We start from the raw sequence: 6,261 nt of genomic DNA on the forward strand, positions 1-6,261 counted from the left end.
AACTATCAGACTGCGTGGTCGGTAGTAGTGGGTTTCAGTAGGCCTTTAAGTCCACAGGAAGCCAGTGCAGGTGAGCCAGTATAGGCGTAATATGATCAAACTTTCTTGTTCTTGTCATAATTCTAGCAGCTGCATTTTGTACCAACTGAAATCTTTTGATGCCAGACATAGGGAGACCCGAAAATAATCCATTGCTGTAATCGAGACAAGATGTAACGAACACATGAATAATGATCTCAGCGTCAGTGGTGTACAAAATGGGACGGATTTTAGCGACATTACCGAGATGGAAGAAGGCTGTTCTAGTAACAATCTCCAATAGGTTTTCTTCCAAGATTTCCTTGTATTTGGCTCCATCCAAGGTTTCTCATAGTCATTCACATCGACGTCCCTTGTGTGGGCTCTGTGCAGAGGATGTCGTTGTGGCTTGTGCAGCCCTTTGAGACTTTTGTGATTTAGGGCTATATAAATAAACATTGATTGATTGATTGATTGATGGATCCTTCTTCCCATCATCTATGACCATTTTCCCTGTCCCTGCTAAGAGAAACATACCCACAGCATGATGCTGCCACCACCAAATTTGACAGTGGGGATGGTGTGTTCAGAGGTATGTACAGTGTTAGTTCTCTGCCACACATTTTGAATTTTGGCTAAAAAGTTCAATTTTGGTCTGGTCTGACCAAAGCTGCTTCTTCCACAGGTTTGCTGTGTCCCCAACATGGCTTCTGGCAAACCTCTAGTGGTTTTCTTTGAACAATAGCTTTCTTCTTGCCTCTCTTCCATTAAAACCACATCTGCAAAGTGCATGACTAAAAGTTGTCCTCTGGACAGATTCCCCTACCTGAGCGATGGATCTCTGCAGTTGGTCCAGAGTCACCATGGGTCACTTGGCTGTATTTCTGATCAGTGCTCTTCTTGTTCGGTCAGTAAGTTTAGGTGGATGGTCTTGTCTTGCAGGACGTCTACCATGATGGAAATCTTTTTATAGCCTAAGCCTGTTTTAAACTTCTCTACAACTCTATGCCTAACCTGTTCGGTGTGTTCCTTGGTCTTCATGATGCTGTATGCGCCCCAAAATTCTCTGAACCAACCTCTGAGGCCGTTACAGAGCAGCTGTATTTGTACTGAGATGAGATTGCAGACGTGTGGACGGTATGTATTCATTAGCAATCATCAGGCAACTTTTGAAGGCAATTAGAGAAACTGGGACTTAGTACTTTTAACTGAGTACTTTTGCACATTTTGTGTTGGTCTTTTACATGAAATTCCAATACAATCTATTTGTTTGTGTTCGTATTGTGACAAATTATGGAAAAGTTTTGCAAGCCAATAATCCACAGCAGAGTGGATTTGTTGATTTAGAACATTTTACAGTAAGTTTGTGTCATTTTTAATTCTTTTTTTGCTCAAACTTCAGTCCTAAACAAAAATATTAAACATTTTTTATTTACCCTTTTGAAGGCCTTTTGATCAGATAATGTCCTAGGTTTAAATGAGTGAAACAACTCATGCTATACAAATGTTTACTCGTACAAAACATTGGAATCAGTTGATTACAGAGCCTTCAAATGGTTACAATAACTTTGCATGTTTGGTATTTTTGTTTAGAACTGAAGTTGACAGAGATATGATCAAAAAAGTATTGAAATACATTTTAAAATGTTTTTATGCCTTTTGTAAAATGAAGGACTTTTATGTCTGTTTGGCTTTGGAATATTGTGGAATAACTGCCAGTGTATCATTCACCTATGAAAGGATTGGACATTACCATTTTTAAGTGTAACAAGAAAGAAACACTCATATGAAAACTCGTGTTTAATGAAGTAACACAACCAAAACTCCAGTATTTTACATGTAATAATTATATGGAAGATTTAACATCACTTTTATTGAAGACTCTTCGGCAAATACTTTGATGAGCAGAGAAGGTGGAACCAAGCTTACGCTTGGTACTTTGCCACGAGTCCTTTTTTTGCAGCATTACTCAATAAATAAAAAGCACAGACTAACTCACCAAAGATTGAATTCTGTGTTTAGGTACTCGGTTCCTTGGAATGATTGGTGAGAAAATGGACTACTTTATGTGCAATGTTTGGCCGTACGATAACAGACGGTGTATGAAAGCTGCAGCAAAATTGTGCATGGGGAAGAAAGGTACCACTGTATATTTGTATTCTTTTAAATCAACTATCATCATGTTTTTGGATGGTTAAAAAAACGATGTATGATAAGTCATTGTCTTTTTGGTCCATTTTGAGATTTGTTAAAAAAAACAGATTATTTGGTCAATTTGACAACTTGTTTGTACACTGGCAGAAAGTCACTAATGGTTAGCGTGTGTGTTTTCTTTTGATGTGATGACTCTGACTTGATTTTTAAAGAATCACTGTACAGACAAAGGATTTTTCCTTAATCTGTTATTTACTTTTTTTGGTAAAATGCTTTGCCTTGACATGTAGATAGTTCTTTACTAGACATGTTGCAGGCTTGTACATGATAAATGTACCTACTGTCTGTGCTGCTGCGGGATGCGCTAAAAAAAAATGGAAGTAAAATAGCGTCTAAAAACTGGTGAAAATGTTTCTGTACATAGCCTACAAGTGATCCTTCACACGCCTGTAGGACTTGCAAAATGTATTTAACAATCGATTGCTGTTACTTATTAATATATAGAAATTAAAACACTTTACAAGTGTGTTTGTCATTTTAAGCCTTCCAAACACCTTCTTTCCTGCATTACTTATAATAAAACATTGCAATTTGAAACGCTGTCGGTTTGACTGACTCACGTGACAATGCACCTGGCTTCCTGTCACAAGTTGTCACCTTATTTTGAAAATTCGACTTTTTATACACCTTTCTGAGCTGCCACCTTATCGTGGTAGAGGAGTTTGCATGTCCTAATTAACCTAGGCGCTATTTTGTCCGGGGTCTTCTATGCGCCCTGGTTGGGTCTCCCAAGACAAACAGTTCCTAGGTGAGAGATCAGACAAAGAGCAGCTCGAAGACCTTTATGAAGAAGAAACAACGAGGACTCAGAATTCCTTCGCCCGGACGCGGGTCACCAGGGCCCCCTTCTGATGCCAGGCCCAGAGGTGGGGCTCGATGGCGAGCGCTTGGTGGCTTGTCCCCATGGGGCCCGGTCGGTCACAGCCCGAAGAGGCAACGTGGGACCCCCCTCCAATGGGCTCACCACTCATAGGAGGGAGCATAGAGGTCCGATCCTCGGCTACATAGGCTAGCTCTTGGGACGCGGAATGTCACCTCGCTCGGTGGAAAGGAGCCTGAGCTAGTGCGTGAGGTGGAGAAGTTCCGGCTAGATATAGTCGGACTCACTTCGACGCACAGCAAGGGCTATGTAACCAGTTCTCTCGAGAGGGCTGGACTCTCTTTTACTCTGGCGTTGCATGCAGTGAGAGACGACGGGCTGGGGTAGCAGTTCTTGTTGTCCCCCCGACTCAAAGCCTGCACGTTGGAGTTTAACCCGTTAGACGAGAGGGTAGCTTCCCTCTGCCTTCGGGTGGGGGGATGGGTCCTGACTGTTCGTGCTTACTCACCAAACAGCAGCTTATAGAGTGCCCACCCTTTTTGGATTCACTCGAGGGAGTACTGGAGAGTGCTCCCTTAGGTGATTCCCTTGTTCCCTTGACAGTGAAACCTGGAGAGGCAAGATTAGGAAGAACGGCCGCCCGGATCTGAACCCAACTGGTGTTTTGTTATTGGACTATTGTCCTCGCCACTGATTGTCCATAACGAACACAATGTTCAAACATAAGGGTGTCCATATGTGCACTTGGCACCAGGACACCCTAGGCCGCAGTTCCATGATCGACTTTGTAGTTGTGTCATTGGATTTGAAGTTTCATGATTTGGACACTCAGGTGAAGAGAGAGGCAGAGGTTTTTACCGATCACCACCTGGTGGGCAGTTGATGATGGGGGAGGATGCCGGACAGACCTGCCAGGCCCAAACGCATTGTAAGGGGCTGCTGGGAACGTGTAGCAGAGTCTCCTGTTAGAGTTTCAATTCACACCTCCGGAAGAACTTTGAACATGTCACAAGAGAGGCGCTGGATATTGAGTCAGAGTGGACCATGTCCCGTACCTCTATTGTTGAGGCGATCGATTGGAGCTGTGGCCGCAAGGTGGTTGGTGCCTGTCCTGGCGGTAATCCCAGAACCCGCTGGTACACACCAGCGGTGAGGGATGCCGTCAAGCTGAAGAAAGAGTCCTAACGGGTCCTTTTGACTTATGGGACTCCGGAGACAGCGTACAGGTACCGACAGGCCGAGCGGTGTGCGGCTTCGGCGGTCATAGAGGCAAAAATTCGGACATGGGAGCCGCAGGATCAGGTCTCTGCTTTTTGCAGATGATGTGGTCCTGATGACTTCATCTGGCCAAGATCTTCAGCTCTCACTGGATCGGTTTGCAGCAAAGTGTGAAGCGATTCGGATGAGAATCAGCACCTCCAAGTCCTAGTCAATGGTTCTCACCCGGAAAAGGGTGGAGTGATCTCTTCCCCAGGTTGGGGAAGAGATTTTTCCCCAAGTGAAGTTGTTCAAGTACCTCAAAGTCTTTTTCCCGAGTGAGAGAAGAGTGAATCGTGAGATCGACAGGCGAATCGGTGCAGAGTCTTCAGTAATGCAGACACTATCGATCCTTTGTGGTGAAGAAGGAACTGAGCCGGTAGGTAAAGCTCTCAATTTACCGGTCGATCTACGTACCCATCCTCACCTATGGTCATGAGCTTTGGGTTAAGACCGAAAGGACAAGATCACGGGTACAAGCGGACGAAATTAGTTTCCTCCGTCGGATAGCGGGGCTCTCCCTTAGAGAGAGGGTCATCTGGGAGGGGCTTAGAGTAAAGCCACTGCTCCTCTACTTAGAAAGGAGCCAGATGAGGTGGTTCGGGCATCTGGTCAGGATGCCACCCGGACGCCTCCCTGGGGAGGTGTTTAGTGCACGTCCGACCGGTTGGTGACCTGGGGGAAGACCCAGGACACGTTGGGAAGACTGTCTCCCGGCTGACCTGGGAACGCCTGGGGATCCCCCGGGAGGAGCTGGACGAAGTGGCTGGGGAGAGGGAAGTCTGGGCTTCTCTGCTTAGGCTGCTGCCCCCGCAACTCGACCTCGGATAAGCGGAAGAAGATGGATAGATGGACAGACTTTTTACAAGAGCTCCTTTGATTGGTTGCTGCAAAGTGTCTCGCTTGTGCTTTGAGTAGGAAACACAACTCTACGTTTATTCACAGATTACGTGCATAACTTGCTAAATGGCGGAAATCTGTAGTTTTTCTCACAGAGATCCCTATGATGAGCTCTACAACAACTACAGAATGGCGGCCAAACGTAGCTACTGTATAAGGTAGGTCTTTGTCATTGCACAAGTACAACGGAACTTTGTTTTCAGCACAAACCCGTTCAACATTAGACAAACAGTGTACAGGGTTACAGAACAGGAACGCTGATAGGGTGCCACAAGGCACCCCGTAAAAGATGGGGAAAAAGGTAAATGTTGGGGGAGGATGAGTAAAAAAATACAATCTAGACTGGGCTCCTAAGGGGGCCCAGTCTGGAGTGGGGAAAATACATATTACAGCACATATACATATTACAACATACATCTGGAGACTTGAAACAGAGGGGAGGAAGTGGGTTCCAGCTGTCCATCACCCCTAAGGGATTCACGTCAAGGGCGTTGGATGGGGGGGTGGGGAATGTGTGTGTGGTGTATATTTTGTGTGTGTGTGTAAGACTGCCACGTGTCTCTGTTCCGCGGCCTTGGTGTTCTTGCCAGTCAATCCAAAGTCAACAACAACAGCTGTGGGTCCATGAGAGACAAGAAGGGAGTTTGTTGTGTCTTCGTGGCACTGTCCTTCGGGAGAGTCTCGAAGCCAGGGAAACAATCCAAGTTAGAATGTTTTGTATGCGAGTGAAAATAAAATTTGCTTTTCACTCTAAATTGTCAATGACTGGTCCTCAAATTCATCCTGCAGGGCAGACAGTCCGATGTTATCCAAATCACAAGAGTGTCCACAGTTCTTCCCGCATCCTCCAATCATTTGTGGCAGCTTTGGGCTACTTTGAAGACTGCCAGCAACTTCCAACTTGTCGACAAACCAGAGCAACGTTTACTGTCCTGTTGTCATATTTCCGAGTAGGTGGATATCTTCATGTCCTCGACTGAAAGGGTCGCCAGGAACAAGGCACTCCTTCTCCCCTGAGTCCGTCATGTGTCCAGCAACAACCACTCCGTCAC

The sequence above is a fragment of the Entelurus aequoreus genome, linkage group LG01, assembly GCF_033978785.1.
Source record: "Entelurus aequoreus isolate RoL-2023_Sb linkage group LG01, RoL_Eaeq_v1.1, whole genome shotgun sequence".
In the NCBI taxonomy this organism is placed as follows: Eukaryota; Metazoa; Chordata; class Actinopteri; order Syngnathiformes; family Syngnathidae; genus Entelurus; species Entelurus aequoreus.